This window comes from Mytilus galloprovincialis, chromosome 1, assembly GCF_965363235.1.
Source record: "Mytilus galloprovincialis chromosome 1, xbMytGall1.hap1.1, whole genome shotgun sequence".
NCBI classification, from domain to species: Eukaryota; Metazoa; Mollusca; class Bivalvia; order Mytilida; family Mytilidae; genus Mytilus; species Mytilus galloprovincialis.
This window is the reverse complement of record NC_134838.1, coordinates 29,982,760-29,996,455: the sequence shown is the minus strand read 5'-3', so window position 1 is coordinate 29,996,455 and position 13,696 is coordinate 29,982,760.

The window sequence follows — 13,696 nt, the reverse complement described above, 5'->3', positions numbered from 1 at the left end:
CATCCAAAATCAATGTGAACAAACATTTGTTGTTATTATATTGCAATATTACTGTCCATTGTATTATACATTGAATCCTGACATAACAAATATGGCTTATTTACTATGCGGGTATATATATTAACAAATTAAAGTGCACATATGGTCAGTTTTGGTGAATGCGGTCAAATAATTTTGTTATACAAGTCAGCATGAGGTATCAAAACTACTGAAATTTTGTTACGTATCAATATTTTGAATAAAAGGAGGACATGCTGGCACCCTAAATTTATGCGAACAAAAATTTGTTGTTTTTGTATAGCAATATTGCTGCCCATTGTATTGTACATTGAATCCTAACACAAAAATATGGTTGATTTACTATGCGGGTATACATGGTATATAGATTAACAAATTAAAGTGTACAATCATATGATCAGTTTTGGTCAATGCGGTCAAATCATTTTGTTGTACAAGTCAACATGAGGTATCAAAACTACTGAAATTTTGTTACGTATCAATATTTTGAATAAAAGGAGGACATGCTGGCACCCTAAATGTATGCGAACAAAAATTTGTTGCCATTGTATTGCAATATTGCTGTCCATTGTATTATACATTGAATCCTGACATACAAACATATGACTGATTTACTATGCGGATATATAGATTTACAAATTAAAGTGCACATATGGTCAGTTTTGGTCAATGCGGTCAAATTATTTCATTGTACAAGTCAGCATGAGGTATCAAAACTATTGAAATTTTGTTACGTATCAATCTTTTGAATATAAGGCAACATGCTGGCACCCTACATTTATGCGAAACAAAACTTTGTTGCTATTGTAGTACATGTATTGCAATATTGCTGTCCATAGTATTATACATTGAATCCTGACATAAAAAATATGGCTGACTTACTAAGCGGGTATACTGATATACAAATTAAAGTGCACATATGGTCAGCTTTGGTCAATTTTGTCAAATCATTTTGTTGTACAAGTCAGCTTGAGGTATCAAAACTACTGAGATTTTGTTACGTATCAATATTTTGAATAAAAGGAGGACATGCTGGCACCCTAAATTTTTGCGAACAAAAATTTGTTGTTAGTGTATTGCAATATTGCTGTCCATTGTATTATACATTGAATCCTAACATGAAAAATATAGCTGAATTACTATGCGGGTATATATGGCATATAGACTCACAAATTTTAGTGCACATATGGTCAGCTTTGGTGGAAGCGGTCAAATAATTTTGTTGTACTAGTCAGCATGAGGTATCAAAGCGACTGAAATTTTGTTACGTATCAATATTTTGAATAAAAGGAGGACATTATAGCACCCTTAATGTATGCGAACAAAAATTTGTTGTTATTGTAATGCAAAATTGCTGTCCATTGTATTGCACATTGAATCCTAACACAAAAAAATATGGCTGATTTACTATGCGGGTATACATGATATATAAATTTACAAATTAAAGTGCACATTTGGTCAGTTTTGGTCAATGCGTTCAAATCATTATGTTGTACAAATTGACATGAGGTATCAAAACTACTGAACTTTTGGTACGTATCATTATTTTGAATAAAAGGAGGACATGCTGGCACCCTAAATTTATGCGAACAAAAATTTGTTGTTAGCGTATTGCAATATTGCTGTCCATTGTATTATACATTGAATCCTGACATAAAAAAATATGGCTGAATTACTATGCGGGTATATATGGTATATAGATTTACACATTTTAGTGCACATATGGTCAGTTTTGGTGGAAGCCGTCAAATAATTTTGTTGTACAAGTCAGCATGAGGTATCAAAACGACTGAAATTTTGTTACGTATCAATAGTTTGAATAAAAGGAGGACATTTTAGCACCCTAAATGTATGGGAACAAAAATTTGTTGTTATTGTATTGCAATATTGCTTTCCATTGTAATTTGTACATTGAATCCTAACACAAAACAATATGGCTGATTTACTATGCGGGTATACATGGTATATAGATTTAAAAATTAAAGTGCACATTTGGTCAGTTTTGGTCAATGCGGTCAAATCGTTTTTGTTGTACAAGATGACATGAGGTATCAAAACTACTGAAATTTTGGTACGTATCATTATTTTGAATAAAAGGAGGACATGCTGGCACCCTAAATTTAAGAAAACAAATGTGTTGTTCATGTTGTTATTGTATTGCAATATAGCTGTCCATTGTATTATACATTGAATCCTGGCATAAAAAATATGGCTGATTTACTATGCTGGTATACATGGTATATAGATTGTACAAAAGATGGACATGCTGGGACTTTTAATTTGTGCAGACAAAATTTTGTAGTCATGTGTTTTAATGATGCTTTCATTTTGTATCATAATTTCTCTCCTGAAATTAAAATATTGCTGATTGTGGCTAGTACATAGATCAAGGACATATAACAAACATCTAATATACGTTGTTGCGTAGATACATGTATACATAATATTAAGTGCAAATATGGTTGAATATAATAGGTATTGGAATATATATTCAGTGCCCGTTATCATTGTAACCAGATAGTTTTTTTTTTATTTAAAGATTGGCAGATCACATATAAATAATTTAATTTGTGTATAAACAAGCAACGTTTTATTCGTACTTTTTTTTTTTTTTTATTTTGTATCCTGTTTATATAACGGAAGTATTAATGTTACTTTATTCTCGATGTTTATACTACGAAACAAAGATATTAAAAAATATTTTTAAAAAGTCGATGTAGAGCGGTCCTGACTACAAGTTAACTCAGTGTTGAACAGACCAGTCAAAAGTTAACTTGGGAACAGGTCTGGTTTTGATCGGATTTGTCAAAGCAAAAGTTAACTTATGTTAACTTTGTGGCAGGACTGGTTTGGAAGTTAACTTATGTTAACTCTACGGCAGGACTGGTTTCTAAGTTAACTTCTGTTAACTTATGACAGTACTGGTTCGAAGTTAACTTATATCAATAGCGGACCTGTTTCCAATATAAATTTTTGGCACACATTAAAACAATCCTAGGACCAAGTCCGCTTTTCAAGTTTTTTGTCGTAGGACTGATCAGAGCCTGGTTATCAAGTTAAGTTGCTATACAGGTTAGGACTGCACCCATCTGTAATGTAGTTAAAGTGTGCATGTATCGTATTAATATAGAGATCCATTTTGTTACACCTTGTGATCGATGTATTTGGCAATTGTTAATGGCAGTCAGCAGGTTGTTTTTTGTTTTTTGGAAAATGTTGTTTGTGCTTTATCTAAACCCCTCTCCAACGAAATTTGTTTGACATGCACACGTATAAATATTGTCAAATGGTGTCTTCTTATTTCGTATGAATTGCAATGTATGTAATTGTTCACATTTGTGTAATCTATTGTGGCCATCCGTAACGATTGTCTGAAATGTTTTAAACATGTCATACTTGATAGAAATGTGGACGTATTAGAAAAAACTCTTTATAAAAGCATAAAATTTATGACGACGTCTGACAAAATGGATCCAGATGCGGTAAAACGTAATTTTGGCTATGACGTTGCAACGTTAACGTCGTTGAGCACCTGCACATTAATTTATTGCACAATTAAAACAATGTAGCTTTACTAATTATATCGTAAAAGATTCTTACCACGTGACTGTGCGCTAATCGTTATTATCTATTTAAATGAAAGTCCGCAATGTCTTTTTTTAACCTGATTCCGTATTCTAACATTATCCAAAATATTTTCTTCCCTTTCCGAAATCGAAAGTGGAAGTGAAATGTCATCGTCATGAGTCAAGCTAGTTTTGTATTGTTTTGCTCAAGTATTCCATCGGAAATAACTGACAAACAAGACGAGGAGTTTATTGAAGAGCAACATATTGTAGACGACCTGTATTTTGCCCAAATAGAAAGTTCACAAAGTGAAAATATGAGCGATGATTGTCACATACCGTAATATTGACATATCTTAACCGGATACGATCCAGACTTTATTGTTATGTATTATGATACTCTCATGTATAGAAGGTCAATAAAATATAGTTTGTTATTGTAAAGATGTCTTCGTACTTATTGAACATGGTGTCAGACTGAACCATCGCCCATCATAATGAAAAAAAGCCATTCGTAGATGGAAGCAATCTTTAAAGTTGCATGAACAATTCAGCTACTTAAAATTATCATAATCACTGCTCCTTTACTCGTAAGAAAATAAATACCTAAAATAATGTTAGGTTCTAGACCAGGTACTAAATAAAATCTAACATGTGCATTCTCCTTCCCAACTACAATATTTACACTAATTACACCAATAATTTTAACCTTTTCATTATTGGCTATCAAAATAGAGTCTTTATCAGACCTAACAATGCTTACATTTACACCAATATTTCTCAATTTGACAATTAAAGAAGGATTTGCGACAGAAATATCTGCACCTGTATCTATCAATGCAAATGTATCATATTTATTAATAGAAATCTTAATATAATTGTTTATCAAAGAAGCAGCGTTTACTGTACACAAACTGACTTACTATTGGGCTTGGCGGATCAATAAGTCCATCCTGCCTAACAAGTCGCACCGGACTGTTAGGCTTTTTTAGTTTCCCATATAATATTCTGGACACTCTCTTGCGTAATGTCTACGCTTGTGACAATTATAACACTCGATGTCCATCTTTTTATTAAAATTAGATTTTTTTTGTATACTGTGGATTTCGACAGTCTTTGGTAGAATGTCCGGTTATCGTACAGAGTTGACACTCTACTTTGTACTCACTTTTGTTTATTCTAGGGGTAGAAATCTGCATAGCGGATATAGTGTCTTTCAAATCTTGTATTGCCTTCTCCTGGTCAGAAAGTTTATTCAACACTGAGTTTGATGCTCCATATTCTAAGGTGCTTGTTAGTCCGGCCACCGATTCGTGTGCCAATCTTGCAGACTGTACGGCATCTTTGAAGTATTTTGGGTCCCTTTGAATCACAAACACATGTAACGATCAATGTCACTAATGTAGACTTCGAGTGATTCTGATGGAAGCATAAATCATTCATAAAAATGTTATTCAAGCATCCATGTCGGGTGTAGTCCACTAAAATGGTCTTTGAATTTTGTAAATAATATCGAGCCATAGGTTGGCATCTTCGGTTGGTAACCCGACAAAAAAATCCCGGTGTAGATGATTTCGATCCATGTTAGAATGTTTTTGCCATTTGATTGATGTTGTTCATCAAAATTTCGAAATGTTCACTGTTTACGGTGGCTTGTGTTGGTGTTGGCTGACTAGCTGATATTTCGGCTGAATTCTCTTCAGGTTCAGGCTGATTTTGAATAGTAACTTCACTATCTGAATCGCTCATTTTTGAATGCTCAATGGTTCTGTATCTCAACTGGTATGACATAACAAGTCCATTTTAACCAGCAACCGGGACTTCCACCATATGATACGCTTTTAATCCTCGGTGTTACATAGGAAGAGTATCAGGGGAACTAGCTGTCTAATGACGTATACTTTTCTCTATTTCAATGTTGGGTTGTTGACGACGACATTGCCAAGATTTTACATGTATATCACTATTAAATGTCCCAAGAATAACTGACTCTTTTATAAAGATACATTTTTAATTCCATTTCAATATAGTGAAATATCTTTTATAATCTATTAATAGGTGTGTACATTTTCAGCTCAGATTAACAACTACCAAGAATAAGTATTTCGTTCTCATTACCACGATCGCACCTTTAACCTTTCAACTCTAGCATGTGTTTTCTTTCAATTCTCTCTCCTATCTAGATTTTACCAACTTTACCCTAAAGTACACTCGCCACATCTGTTACTCCTAAATGATGGTCGTTCGGAATATATAAAAAAAAAATGTATGTTTGAAAATTCTTTATCTTAATTTCTGCATACCATTATCAGAGTAACAAATTAAATAATATTGTTTTTAGTAAACTTTATATAACAACCGAGTTTATTAACATGGTTTTGTGCACAGTGCTTTTAATAATAATTTGATAAATTTCGTCTAAATACATGAGTTAAGCTTGGTTCACACGATCAGATCAACTCGATGATTACGATTGTCCAAATTTCCATGACCAAGCTCAAACAAATTCTTAATCGGGCCTGTTTACGACAACTACTCGATCGCCATCCGACTGTGCACTACCTTAACTCGACCATGCATGACTCCTTAATGAAGCCATCACGACTACATCCCGACAACAAAATGAATACTTATTCGATAATTCCGATCAATTCACGATCTTTACACGATCTTCATTCGACTAGCTAGACCAAATAAACTTTTCACGATCTCAGTCTGATCTCGACCAGACCAGATCGACCTGATCGTATATGGGTCGTAGGAAAAATCGGGAATTGTCGGATATGCACATTTTTAGTATAAAAACGTCCGATTTTTTTTTATTTCCCGCCGCTTCGAAGTGGGCATTTAAGTGTTACCCTTGTTCGTTCGTACGCTCGTCCGTCTCAACATTACCCTTTATAATCATACATGTGCAAGCTAGTCGTGACCAGTGTCCGATAGACACATTCTCCGTGTTTTTTTTGTTATATTCAGTAGAAGGTCCGAGAAAATCATACATTTAAAATATCTATATAGAAATAAAGCAATTGGATTTGTGGGTAAGATGCATCTTCACTAACCAAGGGTTACGATCCACTTCCTCCTCTCCACGTGGATAGGAGGGAATTGGATCGTAACGCTTGGCTAGTGAAGATGTGGCAAGGTGGTAAGAGCTCAGAGAGACAGGTTAATAGCTTGTAGAGTGCATAGCAGACGAACAAGATGGTGTAAATAGCAATTGGCGGAGAGAAATCTAGGTGAGGCAGTGGCTGACACGACAACCACTGTGTTGGCAGTTTGCGAGACTTGCACTAACTCAACAAATAGGAACAAAATGCGTATAAAAACTTCCTCATAGTGGACACTGATATGTAATGGTAGTTTTATTGCTCGTATTTGAAAATAACACCACAAAATGAGATTTGTCACTGGATTAGTACTTATATTAGATAGCAATGTTAACTTTACCATCCCCATTTCCTTGCTTTCTTACAAATAAATCGTACTGTCAACTATATTTGCAATCAGTATTTTTCATAGATTTGATATGCAATAGTTGAATAGTTAAATAATTTTTATTTTTTTTGCTGTATGGAAACAACCTGTATGTATTTGCCAAAAAAAGAGGGCAAAAAAAGGGCAAAGATGTCATATATGTCCCCAAAAATTTGACCCAAAGTAGAATTTCAATCCACATGCCGGAGATATACCATTTCTGAAACAGTTTACAACTTTACATATATCTATCAAGAGATCAAGAGTGCAGTTCTATCCAACCAAAGTTTGGGAAACGTTGTATGCTGTTTGTTATAGTTTGTTAAACGTCACAAAAGTAGAAACAAATGTATTGTTTGGTTAGAAGGGACTGAAATTTTGAGTTATTTTAGACAATGTTTTGAGTTGTGACAAGCAAGAACATGTTAAGATAATTGATTTAATGTTAAAGTAAGAAAGAAATGCATCGTTTGAACTAACAAACGAAGAAACGACAAACTGTAGACGCATTGCACGAGTGAATAGTTTGTCAACGTTAATGCAAACTTGCAAAAGTATGTAAGAAAAAAATGATCAAAACGTGTGCACGCTGAACAAAAATGACTAAAAGGTGACCTATAATAGTTGTTATTCATAATTTCTGGTTTATTTTTTGTTCTGTGAAGAGCTGGCTCATTGGCAATTTTACCGCATTTTCTTTTTTTTATACTACAAACATTTTTAGACAAATGGAAAATACGAACAGACAAAACAGAAAATAGCCCATAAAACAGGTAAAATATAATCTCTTGATGTTCTTATCAATCAATTTTAAAAGATAACTTAGTGATCAGCAGTCTGAAAATTAAAATTTACTTAAATATTTGAAAAATCCGCCGATGCCAAAATTGCAGGATGTTCTTCCCTTCTGAAACATCTGAGATCATCCCAGGTTTTGTTGGGTTACGTGTTGCTAACTTTTTAGTTTTTGATGTTTTGTGGACTGCTGTATGTCTTATCGTCGGTTACCGTTTTTCGCCATGGCTGTGTCGGTTTGTTTTTGACCTTTGAGTTTGATTGTTCCTTTGATGTCTTTTGCCTCTCTTTTAAAAGGTTACCTCTCCTTGCAAAAGTAAGGATACGTACTGTTATTGGAGGAACTTTTGTACAGTTAAAAATAATGTTGCAAACATATTTTGTGGAAGCAGAGAATTAATCCAATATGCGCACACTTTTAGAGAATCGTGTAGCAGTCATGAGATATCGTGTCTGGCCGAGTAGAGACCGAAAAGTGGTTGAATGTGGACGCGAAGGGATCGGGTATTGGTCGAGTTGATCTGGGATAAAATAAATATACAAGTTGCAGTGATCTGGAAGAGATCGGGCATTGGTGGAGTTAATCTGGAAGTGATCGGATCTTAGTCGAGCAAAGGTCGAAATGATCGAGTACTGATCGGTAATTTTTTTGTATTCCGACCAAACTCAATCTCTACACGATCCTTTCCCGAACAATTCGACCGCTACTCGACGAATTCTCGATCTCTTCTCGAGTGACTTGCTTCTGGATCCTTACTCGAATATTTTTGTCATGTCAAAAACTATCGGATAGAAAGTCAGATCGATAACGAGCAAGGAAGACTATCCCGAACATTCTTGTCGATTGAGTAAGACCATTCACCCGATCACGTAATTTTGCTTCATCGGGCTTGATCGAGTTGATCTGATCGGCAGAATGAACCTAGCTTTACGGTCATCTTTCAAAGTTACGACCATCTTGTGTAGGTTACGACCATCATCAAAAATACTATATTTGACATTACGACCATCACAATTTAAAGTTACGACCATCATGCTCGAAATTTTGATTGACTAATCTACGAAAATTGAAATGATTTTATGTGTCAAACGCATAACAACGCACTCACATTTAGCGTCTATGAGACAAGCGGTTTGACTTAAATGAACCTTTTACTGCACGAAAATTGTAAAGGAAAAACTTATGCCCAGAGATGTCTCCCATATTCAGATGGTCGTAACTTGAAGTTACGACAATCTGCTTACCACCAGTGAGCCTTGGGCAGGCTGCACACAACATTTTTCAATTATTTAATAACAGATGTGGGGTAATGATATGAGATAGTACAATGCCATAGAAAGAACACATAAAACAGTGTAAAATATACGACAAAAGCTAAAAAACTGAAAAATCGTCTTTTTCCCCCCATAGAAACCACATATTTACTTGGCATGGCAATTTTGAGGTTGTACTCATTTAGTACCTTCAAAGTGCCAAAGAAAATAATAAGTCAGAATTTTTGTATGGCCCCGCCACTAAGTGGTCGAGGACATATAGTTTTACCTTTGTCCAAAATTCCGTAATTCCAAAATTCCGTAATTCCGTCATTCCGTCGTTCCGCAACAAACCATTATACGGAGTTTTTTTTTCAAAACCACTTCAGATATTAGGCTGATCTATGGAATGAAAGTTCTCCATGAAGAGTTACAGATCAACCCCTTAAGTTATGTTCCGCTCGGCTAATTTTTGCTGTAATTTCGGGCTTTGGACTTTGATAAATTGATGAAAATCACAGTTATACAGACTTTTTTTCTAAACGCTTTCAGATATTGGGCTGATGTTTGGTATTTGATCTAACCATGAAGAGTTACAAATCAAGTTTAAATTTTTTTCCGCTCTTATAATTTTTTATAAAATTAAGTGTTTACAACTTTGAAAATTCTTGAAAATGACAGTTATATGGACATTTTTCTTTACGCCTCCAGATTGTGAGCTGATTTTTTTATATGAGAGACTACCATCATGTTTGTGTCCACATGTGTTATTGAAATTGAAGATTTTTCAACCTTTGGAGACGGGGCCATTCATGTCGCTTTGACACATCTATTTTTTATTTTTTTGTTGATGTACCGAAATGCATCCATAATTAGAATATACTGTATTTTCGAAACCAGTTGAGATATCATCATTAAATTTTGTATTCATGGTAAACACATTAGTAGCATTAAAAAAATGCAAAAAACTGAAAATATATATAAATCTCATCTGGACCCATTTTCTCAGTCACGGTCACTTAATGGAGACGGAGGTACAGAAAGACATACATGGTTCTAAATTTGAATGTGACACCACAATCAAGCTATTTGATATAGCATTTAAATGTTTCCACACAGATCTCTGCAGCTTTTACGTTATGAACGACAAAAACGTATGCAAGGTTTAACATGCCAATCCACGATTAATGTCCTTTTCGCAGTGTTATAAATATTGAAATTATGTCAAATAACAAGTGTTCCTTTTCGCAGATGTAATATGTAAGTCATAAAAAAATTACTGTGGATTCATTATTATTTTTTTATACCAATGTTTGTCGGTTTCGTGGGTACAGGTGAAACACGAAATCAAATTGTTAACGAAAAACATAGTTTCAATTGGCTTTTATGCAGAGATTGTCAAAACCACGAAATCAAATATCCATGAATATGCAAGTTTGTAGCAATCCACGAATGTTGATATCCATAAAACTAAATGAATCCACAGTAGCCAGTATAACACAAAAATCAGTCTGTCGTCGGATCTAGTTAATATTTGAAGTCATATGCGGTCCGCAGTACATATTTAAATATTTCAATAATTCAATGAAAACTACGACGTTTTTTGCACCTCTTCCTCATTTTTACCTATAAGCGCACCTACGGCTAACTACAATATTTGAACTGCATCTATATTTATACTCGTAGAATGTCAAGTATGAATATGATCGTGGGTCGAAGTTAAGCTCATGGTTGATAATGCAGTATGAATTAACTACTCTGTTATTGGAAATAATTAGATGAAAACCACGTCAGAGAAAAAAAAAACAATGGTCATGTTCACGTTCAAGTAAATATCTTTACATATTGGCCATTATTTTCGTCGAAGAAACAATACTTAATTTTTGATAATTGCATTAGGAATGACTATTTTGAGGTTGTAAAATATTGTGGTATTTTCGACCATGTTCGGGTATTTTCGATCACGGTCGGACATTTTCGACGAATTTATAATTTCCTTCCGTCATATCACTGATTACATTATATTATGGTTCGACCCCAGAATCAATTGCTCATTTATTTTGCTATCGTAAGCGGAGAGAAACGGCCATTTTACTTCTCAAAAAGTGATACCGTTTCGGTATTCACACGAACGTTACAAGTTTTGATCAGCAACAGATATTATTCAGGCAGGGTTTCAAAAAAAAATCAATGTTGAGTCACAGGGTTTTGTTACAATTGCTATTTACTATCCATGCGAACCCCCTAAAAACACAAGAGAGGAAGCTCATTTTCGACAATGCTTCAAATTATTGTTGTAAAATTTTTTTAAGACTTTCACTTACTTTCTGACCTAAATAAATCTGTTCCCACTTGAATTATCTCTTCAATGACATATATTTATTATCTTAAGTAACCTCTATAACTATTTTCATCCTTAAAACAAACTCAACATTTCTGAAATAGAACGAATCGAGGCCCTACATTTGAAAATGAAAGTACTAAAGCGACACCTATCGGAAAATAAATGTTCGGCTTTCTCGGGAGTTTACCACAATATGATGACAACAGAAAGTGTGTACCTAATAATTCTCCCCATTTTGTACATTATTGAAATCTAAAAAACCGTAGACGTACGAAAAACATAAACTCCCGAGATTGTCGAACATATATTTTTCCGATAGGTGTCGCCCTAGTACTTTCATTTCAATTGTAGGGCCTCGATTAATCGGGCAGGGGCACACTAGGTATACCATTGACATTTTTTTTGTTTTGTTTTAAGGCTCTTAGGGGCCATGGAAATGAGTGATGTCTTCCAAACTAAATGGGACAATGTCCTTCTAAAAATAAGACCCAGAATTGGGCTAATTATTATTGGATACTAGGATTGAACTTGAATAAAAAAGACAGGACCAGAAATCACGTTAAAAACATCCAACACGAGCCGACTACAAGATAGCTTCAAAGCGCATACAAGTATGGGTAGAATTTTTAACGGGAACAATCTTGATCTAATACACATGATCACTAGTCCTAGAATATAAGCCTTCGTAGGTTTATGTTGTCTTTATTCGACGCTTTTTATTGGTTATTTTTTTAATATCAATGCCGAACCAGTAAAAATAATATTCGATAAAAAAAAAGTTGAAGACGATTTGAACACAATAAGGCTTGTATTATAGGACTAACATGTTCCCCTTCAACCAAATAAACATTAAGTAGTTTCTCCTTAAAGTTATGGCAAGTAATTATTGTTGACAAAAATATATTAAGCAGAATATATCATTTTTCAAATGTTCTGTATTCTACGATAAAATACGGTCGGGAGATACCAAAGGAACAATTAAACTATAAAGAAAACGACGACAGTCCACACATACACAACAAAGAAAACTAAACAAAGAGCAATGCAAACCCCACAAAAAAAATAAAGACTGGGCAACACTAACCCCACAAAAACTAAAGATTGTGCAACACGAAACAACAAAAAAACCAGACTGTGCAACAGGAACCCTTTACAAACTAGACTGTGCAACACAAACCCCACAAAAAACTAGACTGCAACAAGAACCCCACAAAAAACTAAAGACTGTGCAACACAAACCCGTACAAAATATAAATGCCCCCCCCCCCCTAAAAAAAAAATTAAAAAAATGTGTTCCAACTATCGAAAATAACAACAGATAATGCAGTACAGTATGATTTAGCAATATTATTTCGTTTAAAACATTACACTGTGGTAATAAATATATAAAATGTGTTACAAGTCATACATTCATTGTGAAAATTTTGTCGCATAGAATATCTGAAGCTTTTTAGAGGCAATCATCAATTTCGGAAAGTTTGAGTACCTTTTTAGGCAATTAGATTCACTGTTTGAAATTTAATGCTTGTCTAGTTTTTCGTTTTATTGAGTCGCAATTTTGAATAGCCATTAGCTGTACCTTGTCCAAATTTAGCAGAACGAAATTTGGTCTTCTGCGCATGCTTTGACAGAAATACAGTACAGGCACCTTGGCATTATCAACCACAACGCGGTTGAACTACAGTACAGGCATCGTGGTTTAGTACAAACACCGTTTCGTGCACAACTACAGTACAGGCATCGTGGTTGATGACAAACATCGATCTTTGTGGCAAAGTACAGTACTTAAACAACATACTTACGACACAGTATACTACAAGTTTGAGATAACAACTAGCTTAAACCGAACAATTAACCAAATGTTTAGGATGGCAAAACCTATAATACTTATGGATGCCACTTTGCATCAACTTTAATCAGTTGAGGGTATAGACAATGAAATGGCTATACAGATACTTGAGGTAAAGGATTCCTCACATTTCATAGACTTTAATACGGTATTTGAATTGGCATTACTGGTGTGCCAACATCAACTTTGAAGAAACATTTTGTTGAACTTGGTATGTTATTCTTTTACCAGAAACTAAATAATGATCTAGTGAGCTTAACGTAGGTATTCAAACAGGACAAGTCCAATGTAACTTCAGGACTTCAAAGGGAAGATAAAGAATTGTCAGAAGTTGACACAAAGAAAGAAACAGAAACAACTGCAGACTCATGTACTAGCTAAACTAAAATGGAA